The sequence below is a fragment of the Meleagris gallopavo genome, chromosome 2 (genome assembly GCF_905368555.1).
Source record: "Meleagris gallopavo chromosome 2, MGAL_WU_HG_1.1, whole genome shotgun sequence".
NCBI lineage: Eukaryota > Metazoa > Chordata > Aves > Galliformes > Phasianidae > Meleagris > Meleagris gallopavo.
Window position 1 is genome coordinate 37,511,685 of NC_139405.1, and position 19,868 is coordinate 37,531,552.

The 19,868-nt window shown below is 45.3% G+C and overlaps 1 long non-coding RNA gene across 5 annotated transcripts in view; it reads left to right on the forward strand.

Moving 5' to 3' along the window:
- Positions 1-8,212: 8,212 nt before the first annotated feature.
- LOC104909683 (uncharacterized) overlaps positions 8,213-19,868 on the forward strand; it is a 110,180-nt gene continuing 98,524 nt past the window's right edge. The window contains exons 1-3 of one of the 5 annotated variants that reach the window (XR_014882134.1): positions 8,213-10,831; positions 14,637-14,801; positions 15,025-18,570. This is a non-coding gene — a long non-coding RNA (uncharacterized LOC104909683). The other 4 variants (XR_014882136.1, XR_014882133.1, XR_014882135.1 and 1 more) reach the window with 4 other exon arrangements.

Consider the following 19,868-nt stretch of genomic DNA (forward strand, 5'->3'; position numbering starts at 1 on the left):
ATGGTACGAATGCAGAAAAAGATGGAAAGAAAGGAATGGAAGGTGTAGTTACCCCAGGTCAGGGTCAACATGACGCTACAAGTGCTCTGTACATATTTATTTGAAACCTACACACACAAACACATAAAAGAAAACATTCAAGATGTGGCATCAGGTTCTTCCACAGGGCAGCCACAATTACATAAAGAAATTAATAAGATTTTCTTTATACTGTGGCACTGGCAGCCAGAGCCTCCTCCCTGACTGTGCTGGGGAGAAGAGCATGTTCAGTGAGAAGAGATGCATGTTGGCAGCCAGCACGACAGACACGGGTGCAGCACTGCACTGTGCCAGCCGACTGTCGAGAGCAGCCATCACAAGTGGTCAAAGGCAAACCCAGCTACTAGATTTTGAAGGGAAACTCAGGGACAATGGTTGGGAAAATACACCTGAATGCTCCAGATGGGTTCTTTCCCAGTGCTGTCTGAGGCTTGCTCACATAGAGAGGTGTGGATCTGGTTTTGCTTGGGGCAAAGCCGTTATATTACCAAACAGGAGGCATTTTGCAGAGGAGGAAGAGCAGTGCCCACGCTCCTCCATGGCTGCCATCTCTCTCTTGCGATTCAAGAAAAACCGAAAGCAAGCCCTAGAAGTTTTCTCCTTTTCCATGGTGACACAACAGAACAAAACAGGATTTCCTTCAAAGCAGTATCAGGACAGGCTTAGCTGCATTCTTGCAAGGGTGAATTCAAAGGCCAGAGAGTGGAATTTCCAAGTGCATTTCCCTTCCTACACCTCTCTCTTTCATCTTCATAAATCTGTGCCAATTCTTATAGAACCTCTTTTTCTGGGAGGGAATGGGGACAGAAGTTGATGAGCTATTCAGAGCTGAAAGCAGATATTCATGCTGCCAGAGGTAAGACAGTATAAAAATGTGTCAGTGTAGCAGATGGCAGCACTCCTCTCTTCATGCCTCTCACGAAGCATCAAGGTGTGCGTGCTTCTCAGAGGGGCTGTGCTTTTCAGAGGCCGGCTATGAGCTGCGTGTTGAAATGGTTGCCATGGCACTGACTGAGTCTAAGTTAGAAAGCATGATTATCCAGAGTTGGCCTAAATAGCTGAAGGGAAAAGGAAAAAAAAAACCAAAAAGGCCAAGGACTTTCTGTTACTAATACAGACCCATTGGTATTAGGCTGTTCCTAAAAATGGAGCAGCGAGAAGGGAGAGGAGCTGGCAGGTGTGTCCTGCACCAGTCCTTGGTGGGTTACAACCAGCTGTGAGCTACAGCACACAGCTCCTTTCTTAGGAGTTTGCTCCTTTGCTCCCTTATATCATGCCAGTGCATTGGCACACACCAGCAAAGGGCTGCTGGTACCACCAGTCCCAATGGTTTGGGGAAACCACGCTTCTCTGGAATGGGAGGCAAGGCTTCAGTGGCACAGAGTGAGCACTCACAGCGCTCTCCTGGCTAGCAGGTGGCACAGTCACATTATGAAGTGTGGAACTGGTGCACAGAGAGGTTGGAAGGCCCAAAGGGATGCAGTGAGTTGCTAGCCTGGGTAGAGTGCTAACCCATAGGCTCTCCCTCTCCCTAGTGCCATCCTCCTCTTCTAGCTTAGCTACCTTTGTCTGCTCAAAGAATGCCTTCCCATCTTCATTTGGAGCCTGAGAGCTGGAGAACCGGAGCTCTTTATGATAATTCATTGCCATGGTTAATCACACTCACTTGTTAAAAAAAAATAATTGCACCTAATATCTAATTTAAATGTGTGTGGCATTAGCTTTCAGCCTCTGGCACATGCTATGTTCTTCTCTTGCTATATTAAAAAAAGGAAAAACACCACTTCTTGAGATCCTGTGGGTTTTTGCTGTAAAGGTTTCTTCAGCACTAGAGTCACTTTTGAGCTTGTTTTTGAAGAACTGAAGAAGAATTTTTTCTCTCTAAGGATTTTCTTTTAGTTTTTCTCGGGGAAAAAGTGGAAGATTGACAGACTGAGGTGAAGATTTCTCAGTACCAATTCTGGATGGAAAAACATCCTCTCTGGGAGCTGCAGAATGCCACATCAGGGATCCAGATGCCCGGTGTAAAATCAACAGAAGAGATTTATGCAAGCTGAGAGCATGCAGGTAGTGTCTGCAGGAACATAGTCTGTTAGCCTGCTTCTCTTCCCTCATTGCTTTCTGAAATAGGGAAGTTTAATTTACGATAGTCTGGGGTTGATTCTGCTTTTTAGAAGGTTGTGTGAGATTAGATATGAATCTACTCAGGCCAATCCATTACATTTGATCACTTAGGAAGGATATGCCTCTCCCCTCCTCTCCTAAAGTTCTTCCTTTAAAAGGAGTGCAGACCAGCAGTACCGTAGTTAATGGGTGCTTGTTTTGGCTGGCAGAGTCGGGGTGAGAGAGATCATATGGCCTGCACTTTATGGCGAAGAAAAGAAAAACTCACAAGACACCAATTTGCCCTACATTTGCTGTTTGCTATTATTTACAGGAGTCACTTCCAATTCTTGCACCTTCTAAATCCTTGTCATCCAGGTTTGAGAGCTGGGAATATCTTCCTTGGCACCAAGTCAACAATGGACCTTTTGGCACCAGCAGCCATTCATATTTTACACTAGTGTTTCTCTCTGTTCCTTTCAAACAATAATCATAAATATCAGCTTTCATTCCTAGAGCGCCTTTCATCCCAGGGGCTCCCAGAGCACTTTCCAAGCTTAACAAGCTTATTGTAGAGCACTCCTTTATGAAGGGTAAAACTCGCTTCCCATTGAGGTCTGATTTGGGGAAGAAAACCCCCAATTTATAATGTCTTCAATACCCTGGGGAGTGTTTGCAGCTGTTATTTACTGTACACAATCCCTTACCAAAAATATTGCTTCTTATTCCTTCATCCTCCCTTCTCCTCTAGCTGAATCCAGCAGCTCTCCATTACCTGGGGGCGGAGGAGGGTGAGGAGCAAAAAATGCTTGTCCTCTTTGATCTGAGGAAGTTCTTTTATTTGCAGGAATCCTATTGTTGCTCTCGACAGTTTCTTCTGGCAACTCTGTTTCCATCTATTTTCTCATCACTGGGGAAATGCCCATGGGCAAGGTTGGATGTCCTCCTGGAATTTTAGCCAGAGAAGTCACCTTGCATGGTTGGGCTATGCTATGGAGCACGTGAGAAACTGTAATCCTCTTCAGCATAAACTCAACAGGCCTAATTTAAGACATATTCCCCTGCATTCAAAGCAAAGTCACTTGCTTTACCTTATAGCCAGTGACCTTCCAAATGGTCCTTTACTTATGGAAGAAATAGGGTCAGAAGAGATGATTGTTGCTGGTAACTTTTAGAACTAAGGAGTTTGTTTCCCAGTGAATCATATTATTAATTTTAGGGCGACTTACATCTGACTAGCATTGATTTGTTTTCACTGGTTTCAGGAGGACTCAGCATTGTGGGCCCTGTCCATCTCATGATGCACAGAGCTTCCTTCTCTGCTGCTCTGCAGGCAAGTGATCTCTCCTCAACTTGGCTGATAGGGGCCCAGGTGAATTCTGGAATATTCTAAGCTGGAAAGGACTTTGAGTCCAAGCCCTGGCTCCACACAGGACCACCCAAAATCAAACTCTGTGTCTGAGAGCATTGTCGAAATAGTTCATGAACTCCAAAGAATTGGGGCCGTGACCACTGCCATGGAGAGCCTGTTCCAGTGCCTGACCACACATTGGTGAAGAACCTTTTCTTAATATTCTTCTTAAACTGCACATGGTTGATGGTTACCCAGCCCTTTAATTTGCTGAGATTTCCCTGCAAGACCTCTCTGCAATCAGGGGAGTCTACAGCAGTGCATTCTAGACTTCAAGACGCATATGGACGATGCTTTCAGAAAAATGGTTTGACTTTTGGGTAGTTCTATGTAGAGCTAAGAGTTGGACTCCACGATCCTTGTGGGGTTCTTCCAACTCAGGATAGCGTATGATTCTGTGATTCTATTCTAATTTAGTATCATCTGCAAGCCTACTTAATATGGATTCAAGTTCTGTGTCCAGACCATTCATAAAAGCACTGAAGAGAACTGACTAAAATGGAGCCCAGTGAAACCCTGTTAATGACTGGCCACCAGCTTGATGTAAGCCCATTTGCTGTAACACTTTGAGCCCGACCCATGAACCAAATGTACACTTGTTGCATTATGTCTAGCTGGATGCTGGACATTTTGTCAAGAGGGATATGGTGAAAAAGAGTATTGAAATCATTGCTGAAATCCAAAAAGATCACATCAGCTGGCTTCCCTTGATCAACAAGGTAGGTCACCTTGGCATAAAAGGAAATTAAGTTTGTTAAAGAGGACTTTCTCCTCAGGAACCTGAGTTGGCTGTGATCAACGACTGCGTTGCCTTTCAAGTGTTTTTCAGTAACTTCCAGAATAATTTTCTGCATAATTTTACCAGGCACTGAAGAGAGACTGACAGGCTTGTAATTACCAGCATCTTCTTTCATACCCTTCTTGAAAACTGGGACAACATTTGCCAGCTTCCAATCAGCTGGGACTCATGTGGCATGTGAATCTCTGTTGCTTCTCCAAGGACACACCAAGAGCCTATGATAGAAAGAGGAACAAAAGCTCTCTCTCTGGTTCAGTGCTTCAACTGCACAAATGTAATTTATCAAGATGGTATTTAGATAGGCTTAGATAAAAGATACATCAAAGCATACTTTTGGCTGCTGCTCTCAGAAGTAGTAGTAAATCTCCCAAGGGAATGCAAGTAGTCAGATATGATCCAAGTTATCAAAATGCTCCATCTCTTCACTGCCCCTCCTCCTCTCACTTTGGTTGAGTTGACAGGGAAGCCCTCTCTTGGGACTGGTGCATCATCTATTACCATCAGTTGATTTTAATTCAGAAATGTGTGTTCATTCTTCTCCAGCAAAACACTATTTCAACACTAATTCTGAAGAACTATAAATTGGCAAAGGATCCAAAAAGAATAATGTACCAACTGTTATGTTTATTTTGGCCACTGTGTCTAAGTGCTGATATTAGCATTTCTGAGAGGATTCTTTCATCAGTTGAGTAAAGCTTTGTACCTGTGAGTAAGATCTTGCTCAGAAGGTCCTGAGTGCCTCCTTTCCTCTATCAACAAAGCTTACAAATGTCGAGAGATGGTTTTGCAAGGGAAGGTAGTGCACATCCATTATTCAAGATAAGAAAAAAGCTACTGAAAAAATTCCATGCCTATTGCCAATGGTGCGATGAAAGCAGCACTAAATTTAAAGAAAAAGTCTTTATTTTTTTTTTCATGTGCCATGTTAGTTTGTTTATTTAATTAGAGACCTGAATATATATGTATTCGAAGTGGCTCTCCTGTTTTCTTTTGGTTTTGATTTTTAAGCTAAAATCCTACAATACAACTTCAAGCACAGTGATTAGTTGTCACTGTCACAGAAAGACAAACAGACCTGCACTAGCAGTAACAACGACTCATGAAAATATTTTGCTCTTCCCAGACCATGACCTCTTCTGTGGATGTCAGCAGAATAAGCATACTTTTATAAAGTACCTCAGATCTTGCCTTCCCTCCTGCTGTTTTGTCACACTTGCAATATGCCTTAAATTACTTGCTTTCACACCATGGTGCATGATGCTGTTTATTTAAAAAAAGCAGTTTGTTTGCTCTGCACAGACCCACCTGGGATGCCACAAGCATTGGAAGTGGATGGATTTTCTGCCCTGCCAGCAACTAGCTTTTTTCCCATCAGTTTGCTGTGTGTCACAGGTTTCTCAGCAATGGAGGAAACATCCAGTTCTGACAGGAGGCTTTGACCATTGCCGCTGTCCAAATGCACATTTGAAAAAAGATGAAATATGTCCGGCATCCAGTTTACTTATAAGTGCCCCTTTCATATGGAAGTTGATAGGACTAGAGGGAACAGCCTCAAGTTGCATCACTGGACGTTCAGGTTGGATATTAGGAAAAATTTTTTCTCTGAAAGAAAGGTGAGGTGCTGGAATGGGCTGCCCAGGGAGGTGATGGAGTCAACATCCCTGCAGGTGTTCAAGAATGTGTCAATGTGGTACTAAGGAACATGGTTTGGTTGGGAAATATTGGTTGGACTAGATGATCTTGGTGCTTTTCCAACCGTGGTGATTCTGTTATTCTATAATATTTTGTGAGCAGTGTGTCTCAGCCATCATTTATATGGCAGAAGAAGAAAGTATGAATGCAATGAGAGACCTAGGACCATAGAATCATAGAATTATTAAAGTTGGAAAAGACCTCTAAGGTTATCTAGTCCAGCCATCCACCTACTGCCAATATTGCCCACTAAACCATGTCCCTAAACTCACTCTACACTTACAGCTCACTCTCTTCTATGGGAAGTGCTCTCAGAGGGCTGTGAATGTGAGGGTGGCTCTCGGAGAGTTCTCTACTGGAGCTTCTTACCAGCCCCATATATTGCTGGGAGGAGGTTTGGTTGATGCTAAAGGAAAACTATGCGAGCTATCTTAGAATGAGTGAGTGGCTGCTGAAGGGCAAGTAGTGTACACCAGGGATGTCACTGTGAGCAGCCAAAGAGGAGGCAGCATCTGCTCTGCCACAGATAAACACTTCCCTGCACTTGACCAGGGTGATTTCCCTTCAAGCTGAGGTGTGAGGCCAGCTGTCTCTAACATTATTGCTTCCACAGATGAGACAAGGGTATTAGGGGCACTACCACCTAGGCACGCAATCTTTAAGTGTAGCAGCAAGTTGCCCCTTCTAACGACAACAAGCCAAAGTGGTGAGAAAGAGAGGACGGGTAGCAGCATTGATAATGCATAATGTAATGGGATAGCAGATATAAATGTGACTCATTCTAGCCAGAGGCTTTAGAATAGGAAGTTGGATAAAAGATATAAAAGAAATGGAATTTTTTTTTCCTTTTTAGCGAAGGTCACTGCCAGGAATAGCATGGGAAATAATTAATGGAGGAAGAAATATTCTCCTTCAGATGAGAAGTGTTGTCTTGCTCTGCAGTTCTGTTCCCATATAGGGGCTCTGGTAACAAAAAGCAGCCAGCATGCAGGGCTTTCTCCCTGGTGCTGCTGATGGCACCGCCTGCTCCATGCTCATCCTGCAGAGACGTGGGAGGCTGTGACTGATGCGCTGTGCCGGCAGCATCTCCAAGTGTAGACCACAATGTGACCTGAATGCTGTGCAGGAGCGTGGTGCTGCACTTTAATTCCCTCACCTTGGAGTGGAAATGGGCTTGCTCTCAGAGCTCCCATGCAACAGAGGAAAAACCTATTACAGGAAAGCTACAAAGAGCAGAGGTAAGCTCTTACCCACATTTTCCACTGGTGTTACTTGCTTTGGAGAGTTAGCTCATTTCAGCCAAGTTCCCAGACTGCTTTTTGGTGCTCATCCAAAATAAGACTGCCTTGAGCTTTCCTACCCCCAAATGGCTTAACTGAAGTCAAGGAATGACCTCAGATGCACGGGTGCTCCTCCACCTCGTTCTACAATGGGGTGGGGTTAGGACACAACCCCAGACTGGCAATCCTTCATTCTCCCAAAAGGAGCCATTTGAGGACACTGGATCTCAGTCTAGATCTGACTTTCACAGCTGACCCCTTTCTGTGAAGTGATAAAATCCTGTTGCAGAAAGCTTTAAGTCAATTCAGAAATGTGGCCATGCATAAATGCTGGGACTCTGAATGGCAGTGCTTATAATGCAATTCAGTGTGGAATATTTGGGAAACAAAGATCAATCCCATCCTGGCAATCTGTCACTTGCATGTTTTAATATTGATGTGAAGCTTGGCCCTTTCACTCTACTTGCTTTCTCACTTTCCGAGGTGTGTGTTGCTCTTCTGGCCACCTTTTCATGGTCATGAGATTTGGGGTCACACACTGTCTTACCTGAGGATTTCACAGCTGCTTCTCCTTGAGATGGTTGCAAGGGATGACTGAGCTGGATGGGGTGACTTGCTGCTCTCACATTTATTTTCTTACTATCTATAGAGGGAGAGCTCTACAGATCTCTATAGTCTTGTTAAACTCAAATATCATAACTCCTTTTGAATGTGGGGTTTCTGGGCTGTTTTACCATAGCTTTTATTCCCTTTTTGGTTAAAAAAAAAAAAAAAAAAAGCGCATTTAATTCAAGCTGCCTCTCCTCTCCTCTCCTCTCCTCTCCTCTCCTCTCCTCTCCTCTCCTCTCCTCTCCTCTCCTCTCCTCTCCTCTCCTCTCCTCTCCCTCTCCTCTCCTCTCCTCTCCTCTCCTCTCCTCTCCTCTCCTCTCCTCTCCTCTCCTCTCCTCTCCTCTCCTCTCCTCTCCTCTCCTCTCCAACATATTTGCAGGTAGACACTATCTGTGTTAGAAGTTAGTGTGGTGCAGTGGAAGCAGATCCATAGAAGTAGATGACTGGTGCTGAGGACCACGGATTTACTTCAGATACTTGTATCTGTTCCTGAAGACTGGGTGCTTGTTAGTGTCTGGAGTGCAGGAGGTGCTCTCCTGAAGTCTACCTTTCATTTTCATTTCATTTGAGAGGAATCCAGATACAAACTGTGCTCCTTGATGTAAATCAAAACATGCTGAGTGTCACAACTGGGAGATTTGCTTCATGAACTCACTCCTGATAAAAATGAGAACAGGCCCATAGCAAGACCTGTTAAGAACCAAGGTCAGGAGGCCAAGACCAGCATTACCTTACCGCTACCTTACCATTACCTTACTTTGAGGTACTTTCTGGGCCTCATTACAAAAAAAGGCATCGAGGCCCTGGAGTGTGTCCAGGGAAGGGCAACAAACCTGTGATGGCTTTGGAGCAGAAGACTTAGGGGAAGTGGCTGAGGGAACTGTTATCATTTAGTCTGAAGAAGAGGAGGCTCAGGGGACCTCATCACTCTCTACAACTACGTGATGGGACATTGTAGCAAGACAGAGGTTGGCCTCTTCTCCCAGGTAAGAGCAATAGGACCAGAGTGAATGGCTCAAGTTATACCAGGGGAGGTTCAAGTTGGATATTAGGAAGCATTTATTCTCAGAAACAGCGGTGAGGCATTGGCACAGGCTGCCCAGGGAAGTGGTGGAGTTACCATCTCCGGAGGTGTTCAAAAAACATGGAGATGTGGCACTGAGGGACATGGTTAGTGGGCATGGTGGGGATGGGTTAGAGGTTGGACTTGATAGTCTTAGTGGTCTTTTCCAACCTTAATGATCCTATGGTTCTATGAGGTCCCATACGGTGCAGATGTGAACAGATCAGTTATTTGGGTAATAAGGCAGCTGTTTGGCTTGGCTGAGCAGTTCTCTTAGTCTTTCTTGAATACTGCTGATCAACCCACTTCAACCCACTGGCCCTTCCCCAGCCTTCCCCTTTTCCATGCCCTTACTGTGCATATACATAGATAAATAATGTGTGCTATGTGTTATGTATGTATGCACGTGTGTGTGTGTGTAGGCAGCTGTGCCTGCTGCAGGGATTTCCTCCCAAACAATACCTGTTGTGCTAGCCATTGCAGTTCTATTGGTTCCCATGCTCAGAGCAGTTTGAGTTTCCTGCTGGCTCAGCAGCAAGATTTTCAGAGCTTTTTATACTTATTCTTCTCTGGAAGCCAAACAGAGGAGTGCAGTTTGCCTATGAATAAAGAGCTGACCGGGCAGGCGGCAGGAAGCTTGCCTACCAAACCGTGTGAACCTCTCAAGAGGAGGAAGGGGCACGAGGCTGCTGGCTGGGCTTGTTGAGGCACTGCTGCAGCCCTTGCCTTGCACACCCGCCATCAGCATGTGGGGCTGTGGTATTCCTGCTCCAAAGGAGGGGAAATGGGTGTGAGATGGGAAGGGAGAGAATGGAAAGAGAGAATGGTAGAAGCAATGCAGAGAGGGAGAATAGAGAGTAGAAAAGAGCGATGGGGCTTGATTTTTTGTTGTTTGTTTGTTTTTGCATGAAACCATGTACATGGCCTCCTTGCATAGAGCATATCCCCAGCATCTTGTTCTCTCTGCTCCTGGCTCAACAGAAATTCTGTTTAAATTGCATGTATCTGATGACTGTGGTGTCTATCTATTTTCAAGGCCCATTGTTTCTTGTTGTAAGACCAAATGTTTCTTTGCCTACAGCCCCTGGGAACCCCAGCAGCTTACTGCTGAGTTGACATGTTCTGCTCTGAGTATCTCTCTTCAGCTGAATGTGTTTGGGAAACTTCAGCAAAAATGTTTTTGCTTGCTTCTAAGAAAGAGATGAGAGAAACAATTTTTTTTCTTCATATTCAAACATGTTCTAAAAATGATCAGTTGAGAAACTCCAGCACTTTCTGCCTTTGGAGCAGAGACCTGAGATTTGGCAAATATCTGGAATTTGCCTTTGGTTGTTCTTCACAGGGAAAAAAAGGTTGAGCTAAGAAACCTTAGAAAAAAACCAACAGCCTCAGATCTCAGCACTCAACAGAAACTTCTGAGAGGCAGAGGCTGGATTCTCTGAAGGCACCTGCTCAGTGGAGACTTGTTCAAGTCTGGCAGCTGAATCACTGACGAGAGGCTGGGAGAAGTGTTGCAGCCTCGTGCTGCAGGTCTGGAACAGCAGCTCTTTGAATTTGTTTTTCCACACTGACGGGGATGCTGCAGTGCTGGAGCAGAGGGTGGAGATGCTCTCAGAATACCATGCTTCCAGCAAAGAAGAGATGCAATAGCTCTGGGTGTTTCTGCCATGTGGGAGCTCTCTGTTGTCAGCAAATATTTGGGGAACCCACTCGCAAGGGCTACGACTCGCTCCTGCCAGCTCCCTCAGCAGAGGCTGATGGTCTGTCAGCATTCAGTTCATCTGCTTTTCAGGCACTGTGGAATTAACATGGGAAAACAAGAGCCAGTGCTGCTGGTGAGTCCCATGGCTGCCGGGATGCATCATGGCATTCCTGCAGCTTTATTTCAGTTTGCTGCCTGTAAATCGAGGAAATAACACAAACCCAAGGCAGGTTGAAAGTATGAGAAGTTTGTGGGATCAGGCACTCAGCAGTTAGGAAATATTTGATTTAAAATTGCCCTTGCCATCTGAGTGCAGCTCCCGTTTGCATAGCCATTGTGATAGAGTTGCTTTTAGCTGCAGGATTGAATGCCGAAAATAGTGCCTCCTATTTTGATTTGCTGGCCCACAGTGTCAGAAGAAGATGTTGGTGCTATGGCAGTATGGGTTGAACTTGGCCACAGGTGGGAAAGCTTCCAACAGTCACAAAGGCAGATTCCGGTTGCCTGGCTAAGTGTCAGTGCCAGTCTCTGAAGACTGAAGCACTTAATCTCTCTGTTTGAACAGAACAAGCTAACATATATCTTGCTAATCTTATTCTGGGAGACAGTTGAATTATTTTAGCTTAAAATTACCAAAAGAGCCTGCCTGAGGCACACTTCCAGCACAGAGTTTCTCAGCATGAGCAGCTGAGCTTTGTCAGAGCTCTAAGTAAGGGAAAGCAGTCATTAGTGGAGGCATTATGCAACTCTCACTGCAGACAGTGCTCATGAGGCAGAATGGCAAACTTAGGCTCTGTGGATGGATCCAGAAGGAAAGAATACGTGTGCCCATAGCATCCTGCCTCTGTGCCTTTGGGTAGCTGATTGGTACTGGCAAGCTATGGTAAAGCATGAAGAGAAATGTGGGATTTCTCTTTCCCTCACATCTGTGGGAAAAGTAAAGGAAAGAACTTGAAACATGTGTCCTAAGCTATTGCTGGGAGCTTCTTCCAGAAGACCAGACCCTGAATAGTGGCCCTTCTTGAAGGAGGACCTCTTGCATCCACCGCTGGTCCCTGGTAAGCCCCTCTTATGGACAGAACCCATCTCTGCTCCCAAGGGCACCCAGATGCTTGCTAAATGACAGGGACACTCCCCTTCAAGGTGACAGCATCAAATGATTTTATCACCCTCTACGGAATTTAGTCACTCAAACTGTAATATTTAGTTATTTAGTTATTTATTATTTATAACAAATATTATAAATCATAATAAATATTATGTTAATATTTAATTATTTAATTATTTAGTGATTCTGTTGTTATTCTTTGCTGAATGCTGCCCAGTTTGCCAGCGTCTTCTTTGGCATGCGAGTGCCTGCCATTGCTTTCTCTGTTCAGAGATTTCTCCAAATACTTTTCTTTGCATTGCCCGTGTTCCAGGTGGGAGCTTTTTTGATGCTGTTCTCCTTCTCGATCCCCCATCTCAGAAAGATCATTTATGAGACTAAAATCATAACAAGAATATACAACTCAGTCATTCTTCCCTTCCTCATTACTAAATCCAAACCAATCCTTTTGTAAAAAGAAATGCTTTTAGGTTCATATTCCGTCAGCCTGGGAAATGATTCCTTCCCATATACAGCTGCACTGAACACAGCGGTGAGGTGCACACAGTGGGCTGACAGGAGGACCTGGCCTCCCAGGCAGGGAAAGGCAGAGGCACGAGGTCTCCAGGCAGCTCCTTTTGTGTTGCCATAAGAAGGGGACTGGGAGCTGTTCCGAAACTGCAGGAAATATCTGATCCACCCAGTTTTCCTGTGGCTGCCATGCTGAGTTTTCTCTTTTTGAGATCTGAATCCTTTAAAGCTTTGTTTGCAGAGATGAATGAAAATGAGCTACAGCCTATGGAGAGACCTAGAAGCCATTTGGTGCAGAACAATCATAGAAATCTGACAATGAATGCGAGCTTCTTTTTAACTGAAAATAACATGTACATTTAAAGAACAGAACGTGCACATACATTCACAATGGCTGCTATCAGCAGCTCTGGCACTTTCTCTGAGCATTAAGACCTGGTCCTGGAGATTGTTGCTGCCCCTCAGGCTTCTGTCCATCTCTGTGCAGTTCCCTGCAGCATTTAAGCCCCATTAAGTGCATACATTTTCTTTGGCTATTCAACTCCAGCCACTTTTGGGAAGAAATTGGCCAGAATCCTTGAACCTAAAATAGTCAAATGTCTGTCTTTCCATTGAAAAGGATCTCATTTATCTGACAAGCAGTGCAAAATGCAATAGGTAATTTAGTTCAAGCATTCTCCAAGAAACCTGTTGTTGCAAAACCAGGCAAGTGGTTTGCACAGAAGCAGATAAGGTACTTTACGGAAGGCCAGCTTCTTGCGCTGCATGTCAATATGTTTGGTTTCATAATGTGTGTGACTTTTATTATCAGGCTCTTGGTTTCTACCACTCTCTTTAGATATATGCCACCATGAGCTGCTGCATGGGAAGTGTGGCCTTTCAGACACTCCTTCTGCAAGTATCTGTCATGCTCCCAGAGAACTGTCTTTGTTCCAGGGTTGTTCTGAGCATGAGAATTAAAAATCAAACTGGAGATGGTGGCCAGCACAAGGAAACAGCCAAAGTTATTTTAATGAATATCTTTCCATACCTGCCAATCCACCCTCCCCTGCAGGAAAAACAACTCTTGAACGAATAGAGCATATGGCAAGGAAGATAGAGTGCCCATGCCAAGTTTGTCTTTGCCTAAGCAGAACTGGCTGTAAGATGCTGAATCTGCAGATCTTCCCTTGGAACATGCTCCTAGGGAGAAAAAGGAAGCACTTTCCCACTGCTGCTTTAGTCTGGCTCCTGCGGTCTCTATGTTCAAGTCCTCCATGTGCAGGACATTGCTGTGGCTGTAGCTCCTGGACTCAGCTTGTTGCCCACCAGTGTCTGTGTCACTGGGAATATGGGAGCACCATTGTATTGTTGCTGCCTAGAAGTGAGGTGTTCAGCCCAAGTCCCGTCACCATGACTTGCTCTCCAGTCAGGAGGCAGCCACCTACCTCCACACTTTATTCCCCTGATCCTAAAATAGGTGTGAGAGATGACTTTCTCTCTCCAGCAGGAAACCTCTGGATGCTTGCTCAGCCTGTGGCCAGCCCTCACGACTTGATCTGTCTGTGCACAGCATGACCAGGTCAGCCCCATCAGAGGTAGCTTATGGGAGACGCATTGGTGGTGCACCCTGGAGCAGTGTGGGTACATGGGACCTCAACACTCCTGCTCTGAAGGATGTAACGTGTCAGAGGAACTGTAGTTTTGGTACTCCACAGTAGCATATGTCTCTAGAGTTACAGTTGAGGTTTGAGTGGCTAAATTTGGAAGTTAGGCAACCAAGAACTTAACTGGACCTATCTCTGCTGGGACTGAAGCTACAAAAAAAGTTTGCTTTGTTATTTTTTCTATAGTCTCAGACCTGAGGGGAGAGGCCACTGTCCACCTGGATGCATGCCATGGAGGGACATCATGGGCCAGGAAAGGGTTCTCCTCTCCCAGGACTTTCTCCAGCACTTTGGCCTGGAGGTGAAGTACCTACATGTCAGTAAGGCCTCACGCTGTGAAAGTGAGGTCTCTGTTTCCAGAAGGTAAAGGATACCCTGCAGGGTAACAGAATTAATGGCCTAGGGAATTCCTTTGTTTAAATGAATGCTGGGAGAGGCAGTGGAGGAGGCTTGGTGTTTCACATGGTTAATGTTCCCTGTCCTCTTCCTAGTCCTCTCATGGCAACCTGTGTACTTTGCAATGCAAAGACACATGAATCTCTGCTCTACAGAAATGTAAATGTTTTGATAAAACCATTCTTAACAAGTTTGATTCGTTTAATCAGCTTGATTAACTGCAGAGCTTTATGCTCTTTAATCAGGAAAGATTCACTATAAATTATCATTTCTTGCAGTTCTGTGAAGAACACTGTGGTGCACAGGATCCTGCTCCCTACCAGCATGGGAGATTTCCATCTGGAGCACCCAGCCTTGCCCCCGTAGCCCCACTGCAGGCTCCTTGAGAGACTCTCTTCTTTCTTGCCTCTGCATCTCCCCAGTGATCAACCTCATCTCTCAGTGTAAGTTCAGCTTGCCTCTTCTTCCAGCAAAGCCCGCAATAAAGGAAGCGCAAGTATGCATCATAGTTCTCACCTTGTTGAGCCTCACAACTCGAACTGGGTTTTCAAGGGCTGACTGAACAAAATTCCCAGGATTACCAGCAGCAAGAGTAAAAAAAAAAGTGTTGATCAGAAAATCTCAACTCAGGTCCACATCACAAATGTTTTTTTCTCTCTCATTTAGGGTGGCAGACTGACAGGCTGTAAAGTAAGTCCAGCTGGAAAGAAGATCATTTTGTTGTCTTCTGCCCAACCTCATTTTTCAGCACTGAACGTCCAGTGGTGCACCTGTCTGAAACCTCCAAAGACCTGGAGATTCCACACAGCAATGATTTTTTTTTTTTTAATAGATAATTTATTGTCCGTGCTCCATTTCTCTGCACCTTTTAGTCAATATCCCAGATGAAAGAAACAAACAGGAGATTTAAAACAACAAGTCTCCACTCAAATTTAGATTCTGCAGAGAGCTCCAGAGCAGCTGGAGCATTTATGAAGTCTCCACACCAGTGGGTTTGCTCTTCGCTCAGTGTGTACTCATCTCTCATTGCACTGCAATGAGTGCTGCAGAGCCACTCCTCAGCAGGTCCCTGGGGGTTGCAATCAGAATGCATGGGCTGAGCAGCATGGTTCTGCAGCTCTCATTAGTCCCGGGCCTTTATTCCTGCTTGACTCTCAAGGGGAATTGCCCATGAGATAATTGTATATTTCATATGAAAGGAGTAGTTTTTGTCTTTTCTCCACATTTCCATGGCCAAGCCTCACTTAGCATCTGTAAAATTTTGCATCCCCAGAACCTAAGCACTCATTTCTGAGGAAGAATTCCTGTTGTCCAGTTTCCACTGGAACATTTCTCTCAGTTGGCTGGCCAACTTCTCACACCTTGGCTTAATGGAGGTGGATCTCAGGCCCTCTAGTGCAAAAACAAAGAATGAAAAAATACCCTTCATTCAGCATCCAAGCAGCTCCCCATGGGCAGGATCCTGGACCCAGGGCAGACAAGGTCAGGGAGAGGTGAACTTGGAAAAGGCATGTGAGATCCATCACTGGTGGTGCAGGAAGGCTAGCAGGATGCTCGCCTGGCTCTGCGGCCAGAGTCCTGCACACATTGCTTTCACAGGTGGGTGGTGCACGAGGAGACATTCTGCTTAGAGGAAGCCTAGTCTTTCCTCACCTTTGACATTTCTACACAGTAAAAAAAGCTCTTGGCTGTTTTCCGGAAGCTAGGATTCAATGTTGTTGTTTTTTTTTTTTTTTACTTCTTTTTCCACACAGACTAAACATTCATGTCATATCCTGTCCAAGCAGTTGTTTCAATAGCTGCCCTGACAATGAAAGCACTTGGGCTTAAGTGGCGAATCTTCTGTGACCAGAACTGCTCTTAATGAACGATTACACCTTTGTAAAGCCAAAATGGTTGTTATTCAGCTTTGGCTTTTGACAGAAGCACTGAAAATGTTTCTGGATTGGATGTGAAATCTTGTGCAATTTCTATAATACCAAGGTGGTATTAATGTGAAAAGGACACGGTCTGTCCTTTTCGCATTAATAGACTAAACAGCAAAACAGGAGTGGGAGGATTAAAGCCTCAGTGCTTTCATACACTGTGAATCCACTGGAGTTTTACAGCTCTAGGAAGGGGAATATGCAAAAGCAGAAGAAATCATAGAATCATGGAATGGCTTGGGTTGAAAGGGACCTCAAAGATCTCTATCCCAGTCTCTATCCCTTGTCACCAGCAGGGTTGCGAACCACTGGTGCAAGCATTAGATCAGGTTGCCCAGGGCCCTATTTATCATTGATGTATAAGATGGATGTATAATTTTGGATGTATAAGAATATGTGTAAGAAAATGTGCAAGAATATATTAAATCTGAAACCATATATATATAAACTCAAATTGGCTTTTCTTTTAATCTCTTTGAAGATGTTGCTCACATTTGGAAGGCTCTGGCAGGGGCAGGCAGGACTCTGGAGAACTGAGCGACTCTTCATGGAGGTGGAGAAGTTCAGAGCTGTCCTTCAAAACGGATTCAGCTCATGCTGCAGCAATGCTGCATGTGCTTGGGGTGGAGGAGGCTGCAGCTTACTGCAGTCAGTGGAAACGGAGAAAAGCTCAATCCAGGCTCAGGATGCAGCACAATTCAGGCTGCTTCGAAATAGAAATTCTTACAGTTGGTTGCTGGATCCAGGGAGGACACAGTAAGATGTCACTGATTACCTCCTGGAGAAGCCACAGATGACTGATGACTGTTAAATCACTTTTTCATTGTGAACAGCACACAGCGGTGGGATCTGCACCGGAGGCTGTTGCATCACACGTCGTGGTTTCAGCAGAGCTTTGCAGAAAAAAAAATGAAAGTAAACTGTGTTATTTTGAGCCTGAGTAGTGAGTGAGTTCTCAGTATCTAAATGAGAGCTTTTAGAGTCAGCTCCAGGTGTTGCAGGAAGTGGTGGAGGTGACTCAGTAAATGTCACACTTCCCTCCAAGTCAGTTGTGCTGTCCAAAAATAACACTCCTTGGGCATCTGGCTGCTCGGCATGGCCCTGCTGTTTTCGTGGCACTCAAAACATTCCTGCTTGGCACTTTCCTGGTTTTGCACCACCTTCCCTGTCACAAGTGTTTGTCTTTATCTTCCTATCTCTGTTCTTCCCCCTAAAGCCAGAGACATGGCTAGTTAAGTTTTGCACATCTCTGAAAACAAGCATTAATCCCTTTCATCCTCATTCCATAGCTTTGATGCATTTTCTTAAATATTTATGCCCCTTGCCTGACCACTGTTTCCTCTCCTGCTTCAGCTCAACACATTTCTCACTGCAGCTGCCCTGTTGAAGCATTGCTGAGGGCATTGACCACACACAGGCTTAAGCAGGCAGACAGCAGTGCAATGGAAAAGAGAAACCTTTTGTATCTGGCAGTGTGGGCTGTCCCAGGACAGCACCAAATGGAAAGAGGAAAGGAGCCAGGAATACAGAGAAGCTCTAAAGACTATGTTAGGTTAGAAGAGAAAGTGTGAGCATGTCATCCCAAATCCTCCTTCCCTCCCATCTTAGGAAACATGAATGGGCCCACAGCTGGAGAACTGCATAAGTCGGAGCATCAGATTTTGGTGCATGGGTCAGCTACCGGCTGAAAGTGCCAGATTGGTAGAGGTGTTGGGATCTTTGCTGTTCTTTATGGACAAGACCCATAAATTTCTGCAACTGCTGCTTGATTTGGATTTTGTAAATTGACACTTCTGTTTTCATCTGAGCCTTACTTGAGAATGATTCTTATGACAGTTGTCTAACCACAGAGATCTGCTCCTGTGCCTGCAGTAATGCTTCAGACTAGGTACTGCTGGCTCCTTAAAATTAACCCTTGTGCTCTCTTACCTGCAGGCATCTCAACCCCACAGATGTTATCTCACAGCAGTGGGTTGGGTGCTGGTCTTGGAGAGGGATGCCCAAGCTATGTCATACCTGCTATTAGAGATATGGCTGTACCTCACATGCTGGGGTGAAACCACTCTGGACCTCTGTAACAGAAATGCTAAGTCATAGACTGAATCAGTGATTGAGCACCTGGTGGGAAGGCAGGGCCAACCCAGGGGAGCTCAGGTGCACACAATGCATCTGAGTAACCAGAAGGAGTGGAGCCAGGATCCACCTCTTCCCAGACCTCATTTAAAGGCTGGCAGGGGAGGAAAGAGTATTTTGATGGAGGTCCCTGCATTCCGGAGGCCTTCAAAGGGTAAGTAGATTCTTTCCTCTGTTACTGTGTCTACAGCTGCTGCATTTGAGCATATTCTCACTTGCTGCAGGTTAGGACTTCACTGCTGCGCTTCTATTGCTATGCTTTCCATTGTGTTATAATGTCATGAGCCCCTTGCTGTAGCACAAACCATCACCTCTTGCTTTTACAATGGCAAAGTTTCCTATCCTTCTAGCAGCAGCTCTTGGCTGGAGCTGCCTGGGCTGCTGTCTCCTCACGGAGGATGGGCTGGCTGAGAGATGAGGTTGGAGCCTGCCCTTTGTGTTCTCACTTGTGCCTCCTGCACTGTGTGGAGGAGGGAAGTGCATGGGTTAGCATCAGTGGGGAGAGCAGTGGGCACTTATTCTGCAGGACATCAGAATGCCTGGAGCTGCTTGGGATGCTTGTACTAGTTATGGTGAACATTAGTGCTGTGGCTCTGTCCTGTACTTGCCCTTTCTCCTCTTCCATTTGTGTGCCCAGGACAGATGGATAAGCTGGATGTGCTGTTGTTACCAGCTTGGTTCAACTGGGGGATGCTCTCTGGAGCTTTGGGTTACCTCATGGGGTGGTCTCAGAGTGCGCGGGCTGGATGCAATGTGCAAGAGAACAAAATGGAAGGTGCTCTACAGGATCACACTGACTGTCTGCAGAGCCATACTGCAGTTAGCCCAAAGAAAACCCCTGTGTGCTGTATGGATATCAGGCCCTCAGCCCTAATGCTGTGTGCCAGACTTATGCCCGCACTGGGCCTGCAGTCTCCAGCCACAGTGCTGAGTGCTGGTGGACAGGCACAGGGCAAGATCCCAGGGCTGAGTGCTGGTGGACAGGCACGTGGCATGATCCCAAGGCACAGGTGTTTTTTCTGGAGTTGGTACATCATGGGCTGTGGAGTTTTCATCTGTGGATCAGATGGCGGTCATCTTAAGCACCAAGAACAGAAAATGGAGGCTGTTCTCATTCTGCTTGTCCTGAGAAGACTGTTTGTAGGTGTCTCCATTTCGTGTTGTTTTTCCTCGCACAGATTTCCAAGGCCTCTGTTGTTCTGCAGTAGAAGTTTCTACCTTTTCACTGACTTAAATGAAGGAGCCCTTTGGAGAATGATGTTGCCTGGATCTTAAATACTCTGAAGCATTTGATCATGAGTTTTGGATGCGTTCAGGGCCAGATTTGCTGATTTACAAGTTATATTCCTGCTCTTCAAAACTTGTGAAATACGGATGCAATTTATATATGGCTGAGAGAGGTGCTGACATGCTCTAAGGATTTTGTTTTGTTTTTAAACTGTGTCTTTATAA